Genomic DNA, 12,356 nt, shown 5'->3' with positions numbered 1-12,356 from the left:
ATGGACTTGGTATTAGGACTATCTTGTACCTCACTGGTACAAATTGGCATAATTATTCTCTAATTGTATTTTGAGAGAAAAGTTTTATTATAACAGGAAGGGTGATATGTAGTAGGAGCTAAGGTGGGAGGAGCACTGAGAGGTAGAGAAGGAGTAAGGAGAGGAGAAGAAGGAGAGGAGAAGCTAGGTGATGAGAGAAAGAGAGAGAAAGAGGGGGGAGACAGGGAGGCAGATGTTCACGTGTCTCCACCAGTCAAAGATAGTTGATATACCTAGGTTGGGTAGTGGGTTACACCTCTGATTGAGCATTACCAAACTTATAAAGCCTTTGATTAACATTTTTTTAAAAAATTGTATAAATGCAAAAAGGAAAAGGGGGCATGGGACAGAGGTTTTCTAAGGCGGGGGGGGGGGAGGGAGAATGGGGAAAGGGGATGGCATCTGAAGTGTAAATAAAATATCCAATAAAAAAAAGAAATTTGCAGGCAAATGGATAGAACTAGGAAAAAATCCATGCTGAGTGAGGTAACCCAGATCCAGAAAGACAAACATGGTATGTACTCACTTATAAGTGGATATTAGCTGTAAAGTAAAGGATAAGCATGCTACAGTCCACAGACCCAGAAAGGCTAAGTAACAAGGGGGGCTCTAGGGTGGATGCATGGATCTCCCTAGGAAGCAGAAACGGAATAGATTTTTGTGGGTAGATTAGGGTGGATGGGGATGGGAATAGGAAAGATCAGGTGGGGAAAGGTAGGAAGAGATTGAGGGAGAAAGTAGGATTGGAATTGACGATCATTGGGTGGGGGGCAATGTGGAAACCTAGTGTAGTGGAAACTCCCCAAAATCTATGAAGGTGGCCCTTGTGAGAACTCCTAGTCAAGAGGACACAGGCAGAGTACAGCCTGCAGAATCATCTCTGCAGGGCTCATGGAGGCTCAAAGAGACTGAAGTGGCAGTCACAGAGCCTGCATTCGTCTGCACTAGGTCCTCTGCATATATTTTCAAGTCGTTGACTTGGTGTTTTTGTGGGACTCCAGAAGGAGTAGGGGTGTCTCTGACTCATTTGCCTACTTTTGAAACCCTTTTCCTTTTACTGTGTTGCCTTGCCCAGTCTTGAAGTGGGGGGTTTGTGCTTGGTTTTATTGTATCCTGCTGTGCTGTGTTCTGTTGATGTCCCCTGGAGGGCTGGGGTTTTTTCTGGGCAGGAGGGAAGGGAGATGGCAGTTGATCTGGGGGAGAAGGGAAGTGTGTTGAGAACCCAGGAGGTGTGGAGGAAGGGGAAGCTACAGTTGAGCTTCATTCTTACAATATTTTCATCCTGGTAAGAACAAACCACATGTATACATTCACGTTACAAAGCACCACCAGTTCTATGTTTTAGCTGATTCCACAAACAAAAAAAAAAAAAATAGGCTCCAATATTTAAATTTTAAACAGATATTTTGTTAGGCAAAGATGCTTAATAAAACTTAATATTTCATTACTAAGGATAATGACATTAAGCAGCAATTCTGAAACATCATAAATCACAAGGCACGGAGGCTCACATCTATAATTCCTGCAACTGGAGGCAGACACAGAAGAATGGCCATGAGTTTGAAGCCAGGGCCCCCTAGGCTACAGAGCAAGATCATATTTTTAAAGGTAAATAAAAATAAAAACCTAAAACAACAGAATATATATCATGACAAGTTAAGAAAGATCAGGGGATAAAGGAATGCTTTATTTTAGTCTAATTTATGGTGTTTTCTCTTGGTCTTTTAGCAAATGGTTCTGCAAATTATGTGATTGGCCTGGTTCAAGGCATCATCATCATCTTCTGCCTGACCTTAATACTCCGGGTGTTTAGAGCATTCCATTAAGATGTATTTGGGGCTAAGTACTTGAATCTTCAACCCTAAATTCACATAGTGATGTCTTCCTGCATGTGATGGTGTTAGGAGATGGTTTCTGGACAGGAATTGGGGTCTACTTATGTGATGGTGTTAGGAGATAATCTCTGCAGAGAGATTGGGGACTATTGTATGTGATGGTATTAGGAGGTGGTCTCTAGAGATGGATTGGAGTCTAAGGAGGAAGGAAGCCATGGCAATGGAGCCTTCATGAATGGAATCAGTTTCTTTCTACGAGTCTTCAGAGCTTGCTTCTCTTCTTGGCGTATGTGGACACTGACTGAAGGCTCCATCCGTGAACCAGGACATTAAATCTGCATAAACCTTCATCTTAGACTGCCTAACTTTCTACCCTCTGAAAAAATAATGTTTTGTTGTTTAAACCACCCAGAAGTGATCTTGTCCCATGAAGAAATAGAATATGGTTAAGTCATGCAAGAGAACAACAAGAATTAATATATGTACTATAAAGATCCGCACAACAGAATACAATTCAACAGCAAGAGACAATGATGTGTGAACACCAGTAGACCTGCCACAGTTTGGAGGAAACTGTAGATAATATGTTCAGAGAAGGAGATCAGTCAACAATATGCTGTATTTTGCCTAACTTTATGTAAATGCAAAACATTTCTAATAGACAAATCTACAGGGACATCAGGTCAGTGGACCATAGCAAAACAGGAAATCTCTGCTGGAGGCTTCAGATATTATCCGACAGCTTCCTTAGCTTTTGAGTTGGTAGAAGCTAGGAATCTGTTAATGTGTTCTAAAGGTTTTGCTGATAGTTAAAAGGATGCTGCATAGGACACAGAAAGTAGACCCCAAATAGCTGTTAAAGGGGTTAAATCAATCCGGATTGGCAACATTTCAACCCTCCAGAATCATGAAGTTCTAATAGTCAATCATTCATGCAGAATATTCAACGTAGGTGCAGCTTCCTCTCTGAGAGCTTCAGGTCACACCCTTATCACACAGAAGCTGTCCTCCTGGACAGCTATCTCAACATTCATAAAAGTTCAGCAAAAAATGGGAAAGAATTCAGAGGTTTCTCAGGTTTTTGTGGTTGCTGTTTTGATGTTTGCCATTTGTGTGTGTGTGTGTGTGTGTTTAAGTAAAGGGAGGCATCCATATCACAGGAAGTCCACGAACACGGCAAGATGGTTGACTTTACAAAATGGGAAAGTCACATACTACATGGTCCCATGTGACAGCATCCTTTAGGTGACAACAGGATAGACAGGGGGAACAAATCAGTGTACAAGCAGCAGCCGAGCAAGGTTGGGGATGTACCCACACAAAGGCACAAGAGGACCATGCAGGAGTTAAGATGCCCCAGACCTTGATTGTGTCGGTGTCCTAGTTGCGATAACCCACTAACTGGTATAAGCTTTTAGCACTGACAAACACTGGGTTCTAGCCATAAGGAATCTCTCTGAATTACCTCTTAAAATTTTGTGGGACTCTTCAGCTCCTTCTTAGCCATCTTCTCTAGGCTACCAGGTTCTTTTCTCCCTCACTCCCCCTCAAGCCCACTTTCACCATGTTCTGCTCTCCCAACGTGATGACTAATGCTTCTGAGAGAATCACCACTAACTCCTGAGGTCTGCCCCTACTCAGCCTCTCCAGGACTGCTGAGGTTTGGCCTCAGGGGGAGTTCTTCTTCTTTAGGTACTGACTTCTTCTGCTCTTCCTGGCTTCACTCGGAGACCAGCAGCCTCCCCACTGCAGCTTCCGATATCAGTCACTCTGTGGAGATGGTTTCCCAGCCTGCTCTGAGCTCAGTATTCTCCAGTGGCCATACCCAACACCCTGACTCAGCATGAGCCTGCTGTAGCTTGCCCACTTTCTGTGGCCTTCTCTTCGGGGGACACTGTAGACACTGCCCTCTTGACTCACATGTTTTATCTAGTTCTTCCGAACACATTCTAAATCCAGACGTTTGCATTCGGATGTCATCTTACACTGAAGCACCCCTGCCTATCCAATAAGGATCCAACCCATGACCTGTCCTCCTGGAAACTTCCATACCACCACAGCCTGGCCTCTGGAGTGACCCTACCACCCTAGCACCAGCCCATCCTCAGGAGGAGGGGAGGGCTCCAAACCCCCCAGTTCATAGTGCGAGCCCTGCCTTGTGTTCACTGCCTCAGCTTGACTGAGCCCTACTGGGCCTGCCCTGCCAGGTGCATGTAATAATCACCCTGAAGACCTCATATGGGAGGACATGGCCTTGTACCTCAGGCTGGCCACAGACAGCTCTTTCTCAGCAAAACTTGAAGCAAAATAATAATAATAACTTGAGCATCCTTCTGTTTTAAGGAAAACGAATAGATTCCATGACTTTCTTGAAAAGAAACTAATAACTGTTTCACAATCAGTGGAATCTTGCAGCCTTCATACTTGACCCTAAGCCACCCGTTGTGTCTGCTTCCCACCCTCCCGCTGTTCTAGTCCCTCCCCCACCAGGTCCAGCTAAGCTCCCTCTCACCCTGCCCCGCCCCTTTCAATTGCTCTGTCACTCTTATCTCTCCCAAGCCCTCCCTCTATGCCCTCTCATCACCTTGCCCGGTGATGCCCTGATAATCCTTATGGGCACATGTCAAACACATAACAGAGACTTAATTGGAAGATACCACTGGATAATAAGCCAGCCAGAAGCTAAGGCACAGCACCCAGGGTGGGGCACTGTCCGGGACGAGGAGTCTGTCACTGCTGAGAAAGAGACTTTTCTGCTTCTGAGTTTTCTCTTCTCGGTGCTATCTGTCATTGATTCCTCACCTGGTGAGAATGGACCAGCAATTGACTTGATTAAAAAGAGGATGCATAAGAAGAGATGCCCCGTATACTCGAACCAGGCCTGTATACCCTGAGTCCTGACCAGGACCTAAAATCTCTCAGCTCTTCCCCATGGCTCTGGGGGTTCTGAGCATGGTGAGGTGGTTGGCACTAACGGAGCAGAGATCAGTTTTGGCACAAAGAAGCTGGAGGGCATCTGAGGGACAGGAAGTAGACAGGTGGGGAGGTCCGAGCAATTGGCCTGCCCTCTGTGCTGCCAGCTCAGCAAAGCCATACCTCAGCAACCAACTCATCAGTAAACTATCATCCTCTACTAACTCTTAGCTGGGGTGGTAGGTGCCACCCTGTGTGTGCCCAACATGTCACCAATGCCAGATCACTCGATGACTCACTGTAACCAATGTGTTTCAGGTCCTGTGAGTTCCTGTTATTGCCTGTTCTCTATGCAGAACATCACAATCCCATCAGCTATGCAGAGCTGTTGAAGGGATGAGCCTGTGGGGTCTGGCTAGGACTCTACTGTCATTTCATGTCCACCAGGTCAGTGGGTGATGCAGCTAGGCACCCCCTAGACAAAGTAGCTGAGTTTGGGGCAGCCCCTTTTTAATGTGGGGAAACTCAGGATGCCCAGGGGCAAAGGGTATCACACTAAGGACAGCTAGGTCAGACTGTTCCCCTCTGCAGGGCCAGAACATAAGCCACGATTCCACTTATTCCTTTGGTTTGATTTTACACCATGTGAACTTGGTTAAATCATCTGGATCATTCAACCAAATGGCATGCATGATTATTAATCACTTCTTGTTTGAAAGAGTCCTCTTGCAACTAGGAAGGAGAGCCTGGGCTGGCACACCGGAAGGGAGGTGACCTTCTCTACACAGCAAAAGATCTTGGGGTGAAGAGGGCTTTGTTCTGAGAATACCCACAGGGCCTCCAGAGCATGGACAGTTCACCACAGGGATCACAGCTCCGGGTAAGGAAGAGAAAGCCATGTGAATTGCATAGCCAGGGTCTGTATGAGCCCCTTGACCAGTCAGGACCAGCACCCAGGCCCTGTCTGTCGGCTCGGGCTTAGAGTGGCTCTGCTCATTGCCCTACTAGTAGCTTTCCTTGGCACATCCTGCAGAGCAACTTGGAAACTCTGAGCCTTTATGTAACACAGGAGACCCAAGCACGACCTCATCTGATTCCCCCTGTGCTGCAGAATATATCTTCTGCATCAGCTTCAGGGGGACCTTAGGGGGACCCTAACCAAGTATAAGCTCCCTGTACCATTTGGACTGCATTTCTGCCCAAGCAAGGATAAGCCGTCTAGTAGAGGGTGGCAGGGCCTCTCAAGGTACTAGGGAGTGCCTCTGCCCTTAGGCAGACAGAGGGTGTGAGGGAAAGATGACAAAATTCCTCATCAACGCACTGAAAAACCAACATCCTGCAAGGACAAAGACTGGTAGCTCAAGGTAATTGTTGCAACTGTGTGTGTTTGGTGTTGGGGGGGGGGATGAGGGGAGCTTGGGGGGAAGGCTGGGCAGGGACAACTCTCTTTTCCCAGACACAAGAACAGGCACACCAAGCTCCCTTCTCCCCAAGCTTTTTCTTATCCTGGCATTTCTGGGATCTCACTGCAGGCCTATCTCTCTCTACATCTAACTAAAAAGACCTTTCTTCCCTCTCCTCAAAGGGAAGATCCTCACCTATCATTCATGCAGACAGACAGACAGACAGACAGACAGACAGACACACACACACACACACACACACACACACATTGCTGCAACTCTTCTGCAGTCCAGACCACTGTCCTCTTAGCCGCTTGTCTCTGTGGAAACGAAGGTGTTCAAATACCCGCAGACTCCCAAAGTTCCCTTAGCCACCATCTCCTAGTAGCCCCATGCCCGATCTACCACATATCCAAAGTGTACCCCTATGCAACCCACTATCTCCGTGGCCCACACTTACCCTGAAGATCCATCACTAGCCAAATGTTCCCTGTCCCGATCTAGCAGCCACCTTGGTTTTCAGGTCTGTGAGCTGGTTTTGCTTTGAGACCAGCAGACTTCTTTCAGCAGGAAAGGTGTTTGTTTGTTTGTTTGTTTGTTTGTTTGCTTTTTGTGAACCCTCATTTCTTGCCCCTTACCACCTAGCCCACACCACACACACTGGCCAAAGTTCCAGGTGAGGACATTGCTGGTCTCCAGGGGCAGTCAAGGCCACTCTCTTCCCAATAGTAGTTGCTCGTGTCCTCAGAACTCAGCTAACTGAGGTTGGGGTTGTCAAGAAAACTTATGCTCCTAAGTCACCCCTGGTTTATTCCCAATGTGAACAACTGCACTCAAGTCTTTGTAAACACAGCCTGAAATCCTTTTCTGCCATCAGGAGCTTTCCTCTGTTTTCAGATAGAATCCCAGCAGCTTTCACAGGAGAGCTGGTACCACTAGCTACACTAGCCGGTGCTCGTAGGCTCCCAGCCTTTGGTGGGCCTCGTTGCCTGTCCAGATCAGGCACCAGCTGCCAAGCAAACCTCGGGGAGTGGCATTTTCGTGGCGGTTTCAGTGGGCAGCTGCCTTTCACAACTATTAGCCCAAATGCAGGCTTTTTGGAATTGTCACATTGATTTAAGTCAGTGTTTCTCAAACACCACCGCATGTTAAAGACACCGAGAAAGCTTTACAAGCTAAAGGCCCCAGGGCTTTGAGTTCCTGAAGATGTCCACTCACTCAGATTTCTGTGCTTAATAACCGTGCTATGGAAAAGAATTGACTATATGAATCCCCATTTATTTCCCTGTGAGTGTGAATAGACAAGAAAAAAAAAAAAAAAAAAACACATTAGCCTTGAGGCATTTAATGTTCTCGCTTCAGTGAGTTCCGTTCCAATGAAATGCTTAAAGACCAGGCTCTTATCTCCAAGTTCCCTTCTACATCCCCCGTTGTCCTGGGACACAGCCTCCCAGGGAGCATCAAAAGCTGCTGTTGCTACTACTATTATTACTGCTGCTGATGGGCACTCAATTAAAATCAGAAATGCTCATACAAACTGCTCAATCACTACTGCATATTTTCAGTATAGACTTGTCACCCTACTAGCTTCCAGAATAGCTTCTGACTCCCAACCATCACTTTACCTGATGACTCGCTGATCTTTCTCCAACAGTGAGGTCTAGTGTCCAGATCCAAAGGCTCTGAGTCGTGGAACACAACCCTTGGGGTAAGATTTCTCAGCAGGCACTTGCAGCCCAGGAGGGTTGGATAGCTTGTGCTCCTCACCACACCCTCTGCTGGCCACACCCACAGACCTTCACAGAGCTGCAAGGCTCAGTGCCCCCAACCCCCACTTGATAATGGTCCAGCAGCATGAGAGAGCCTCAGCAGGGGAATGGAGAGCCTTGCTGCAGAAGCCAGGCTTTTGGAAATCCCAGTCATGTGTAGCAAACTCAAGCCTTCATAGGTGGCAAACGATGTGGCAGATTTTTCCTTAAGACAAGAACTGAGGAGATGTAAACTGGTCTGCATTTTAAGAACTGTCTACTGGAGATGATTAACTTTCTCATTATCTTGTTCTCCTCCAACTCAGGACTGTGGCCAAGGTTACATCCAAGGAAAGCACTATCACACAACACACACATGAATACGAATCAATACACAAAGACTGCTCACAGAAATTATAAACTGCATGGAAATGCACAGACTGTACAAGTACCCACAAGTCCATATAGAAGGTGTGATATGCAGTTATAAACACAAACTACACAGACCCTTTGCACACATGAAGTACATACATACACAGAGTTGCAAATAGGTACAGAAGCAGACACATATCATACATGCAGATATAAACTACAAGATGACACAATACCCAGTGTCCCAGCAGTCCCCAGTCCCTCCATACAGATCAGCAAAAGGTTAAAGTATTCACTGTAGCAACCTAGGGAGCTGCTCTCCACTCCCCCACCATTCACAGATTTTTAAAAATTTAAACTATTTTGTATGCATGCATGTGTGTGTGTGTGTGTGTGTGTGTGTGTGTGTGTGTTCATGCATACCACAGGGGACCACTCAAAGGAGTCACTTTTATCCTTCTAGCATGTGGTTTCCAGTGACCAAAGTCAGGTCATTCATTGGGTTCTGCCGCAAGTGCCCTTACTTGCTGAGTCATTTTGCTCATCCCCATTTCTAGATTTTTTGGGTGGCTTCTCTAAGTGAGCCTGCTAGACAGCTCAGCCAAGCTTTATCAGGTGCCTTTCATACCCAACAAGACTTCTGAGGTCTTCCTTGGATTAAGCCTCTGGCCAGAAAGCTTTTTCCCCAACTTCTCTACATCAGAACCTGATTAAGAAACTTGTGAAAAGGAGACCCACGACGAGTAGGGGTCTTGCTGCCCACTGTATGTGAACATCTCTGTACATAGAAATGGCCTGGAGCAGCACACATAGGCACACTGCCTGCAGGTGCCAGGCACTACATAGGAATGGCTGGAGTTCAGAGGCTCTTGGGTCTGTCCACAAAGTAGTAGCAAAACAAAAAAAAAAAACAAAAAACAAACCCTGCTTGTAAGAGGAGCTTAGTAATCTCCTGGGGAGAATCATTTATCCCTGGAGCACGGCCATTGCTAGGAATATTTCGTTTTTAAAACATTCAAAGATTTATTTTAATAGTGTGTGTGTGTGTGTGTGTGTGTGTGTGTGTGTGTGTGTGTGTGTGTGTCCACAGAAGCTAGAGAGGGTGTTAGATGCACAGAAGCTGGAATTATAGGTGATTATTAGCTCCCTAACATGGTTGCTGGGAACCAAAGTTGGCTCCTCTGGAAAAACAGCAAATACTCTTGACCACCGAGCCATCTCTTGAGCCCCATACATTGTTTAACTTTTATTTTTTTTTTAAATAGTGTTTATTTATTCTTTGACAAGTCACACAACGTATCTCGATCCTATCCACACCAACATCACCCACAATCATTCCCAAAATATCCTTTTGCCCATCCATATCTCTCCTTCTGTTTCTTTTTATAACCCACTGAGTTCAGTTTGCACTGCCTGCTGATCTTGTACAGGTCTTCATATGTAACCACAGCTGCAATGGGGTCGTGAACACAGCAGGCAAGTCACATTGAGAAGACAGCCTTTCACAGATCTCCTCCCCAGTCTCCAACTCATATGGTGTTCTGTCCTCTCTTATGCAATGTTCTTTGTGCCTTGGGGTGTATGGGTTGATACAGATGTTCCATTCAGGGCTGGGTACTTATACTCACTCATTCTCAGCCTTTTAACCAGTTGTGAGCCACTATATTACCTGTTTCCCACTACAGAAGAAGCTTCTCGGTCGCCATTCCACCTTCAGTGTAGGATGGCCCCAATGCATTGGATCAATTAAAATTCCTCTTGCTTTTTTGCATCATTAAAAAAAAAAGAAGAAGAAGAAGAAGAAGAAGAAGAAAAAGCTTCTCCAGCCAAAGTTGAGAATGGTACTACATGTTTACAAGTTACAAGCTTTAAAGCAAAGCATCATTTCATTTAAAGCAAAGCATCACATCAGTGATGGGTGTATCCAAGTGCTACTCCATCAGCAGGGACCAATTATGTTTGCAGCACATGAACCTTGACACCCCAGTTCCATACAAAGGAGAGCCCGAGCTTTCTGTGATCACTCCTACTGTGATGTTTGTAGACGATGTCTCAATTCAGACTACCTATATATCAAGTGTGGGTGTGACTCATGACTACTGTGGATCACAACCTGGTTGTGGGACAGAAAGCACAGGGAACCTGTCATAAGGAGGATTTATAAATGTTGATAGTGCAGGTATTGCCGAATATCAGGTTTCCTGTTTATGTGGCTGCCAACTATTAGCGGTGGACTCCATTTGATAGTTTTAGGGATGAGCTACATAGGTTTAACCCTGGAGAAAATCCTACCCCTGCCATGGACTGGCTTAGACAACCAGATCTTCATGTCCTATAACAGGTCCTATACCTGGGACCTCTGGCGAGAGATGTTAAAACGAGCCCCTCACAAAACAGGACAAAATCTCTGATCCAATAAAAGCACCTTTCCTTTCTTGCTCTTAATAGTCATGAGAATCACTGAGACCTCAGCACCTGGACCCACACCTATATACATGGGGAACTCTGCCATAATAGAGTCAGCCAAATGCCTATGGCCACCAAAATATGTGGGCAAGAATAGCCACAGGAAGCCAAAGTGACTTCCACACTGGTGCAGAGTATAGGGTGTGTGGCTTAGTCTCCCACAACAGAGCTCAGGTATCACAGTTGCCTCCCTATAGCTGTAGGAAGAGTAGGAGTTATCCTAAGAACATCTAGGGAACCTAGGGCCCCCTGTGTCCTCTTCTCTGCACTGCCCAAGGCACATGGAAGTCACCTCTGAAGACAGAAAAGGCTTGGGTTCCTAAAGTAGCCAGCAAGAGGCTCCTAAGACGTCCTGGAAAGTAGCCTCACTCCCTGGCCAACTTTCAGCCTCCCATCCCTGGCCTGGCCACCTAATCTTTCCCCTTACAACTCTACACTACCCAAGGGTGGCTGGTGTATGTTCCATCCTGTGCAAGTCCAAGAGTTCACAAGAACCACTGACCCTGAAATCAAAAGCCCCTTAGGGCTGGTTTCTGCCAGAAGTCGTGACCCTGTACCCTATTTGCTGCAGGCCACAGGGGTTGGAAGGAACCTGGATCAGTCAGCACCTGAATTCCCTGACCTCAAGTCCTGATCCCAGGATTCAGAGTTTTCTTACTGCCTTGTTCTCAACTGAAAAGGATTTTACCTAAACAATAAGATCTTAGTGAGAAGAGAAATGCTTAGGCAGAGATTGCTGCTATGAAGTTTTTTCTGATTTAAAAAAAAAAAAAAAAAGTTAAGGGTTAATCAGCTTATGTTAATGCCAAAACATGAGCTTTACCAAGGAGACTGGTGAAGGATCACAAGACCATAGCCACAAGGCCAACTTATACTCCCAGGAATCTCACACTCACGTGTTGCCCAGGCTGCTCTGGTGGGCCAATCCTCGTGGATGGCGTGAGTAGTTCTATGTATGAAGTGAGGCCCAACACATTGCTCAGGCCTGGGTGCCTTGGGAGTCTCAGGGAGCCTGTCAGCTCCACTAACTGAATTCAGAGCAATTCAAAGGGGATTTCACAAAGAGCTCAAGCATTTCAAAAGAGGAATTTGACATTCCACAGACCTCTCTCCTTCAGTGGAATGTGTTTGTAAATCAAATAGCATACAGCACATGGACTTGGGGAGCTCTCTCTGGAAATCAGTAGACTTCTAATTAAGCCTGATGGTGGAACCTACCCACTGCAGACAGTCAGCAGTAGACAGTCAGAGACTGGACACATACCTCACTGATTAAAACAGACCCATCTGGGCAACATTACATCCATTACATAAACCAGGCATTGCTACTGCAAAACCCCTTGTTCAGATTAACCCTGGATTAGGTACAGACACTGGTAGATAAACAAAACAAAACAAAAACTACTCATTTTTTGATGACTTCATATGTGAATACAACATATTTCTTTTTACCATATAATACCAAGTGTCTATGCCATCCCCCCATACATTTTTAAAACTATTTTGTGTGCATATGTGTTTGTTCATGCATCTTCAGGATGGGTATAGCTAGATGTTGACTTGCAGGAGCCAGTTTTCTT

At 45.8% G+C, this 12,356-nt stretch overlaps 1 protein-coding gene across 4 annotated transcripts in view; it reads right to left on the bottom strand.

The window, feature by feature from the left end:
* Positions 1–8,052, bottom strand: part of Oca2 (OCA2 melanosomal transmembrane protein) — a 279,093-nt gene extending 271,041 nt beyond the window's left edge. For 2 of the 4 annotated variants that reach the window (XM_076935176.1, XM_076935182.1), the window contains exon 1: positions 7,816–8,052. The gene's annotated coding sequence lies outside the window, so the exon portion shown is untranslated. The remainder of the gene's footprint in view (positions 1–7,815) is intronic. The other 2 variants (XM_076935183.1, XM_034486390.2) reach the window with 2 other exon arrangements.
* Positions 8,053–12,356: the final 4,304 nt, after the last annotated feature.

This window comes from Arvicanthis niloticus, chromosome 1 (genome assembly GCF_011762505.2).
Source record: "Arvicanthis niloticus isolate mArvNil1 chromosome 1, mArvNil1.pat.X, whole genome shotgun sequence".
NCBI lineage: Eukaryota > Metazoa > Chordata > Mammalia > Rodentia > Muridae > Arvicanthis > Arvicanthis niloticus.
Note: the sequence above shows the minus strand (reverse complement) of the source record. Positions and strands in the feature narration are given on the sequence as shown.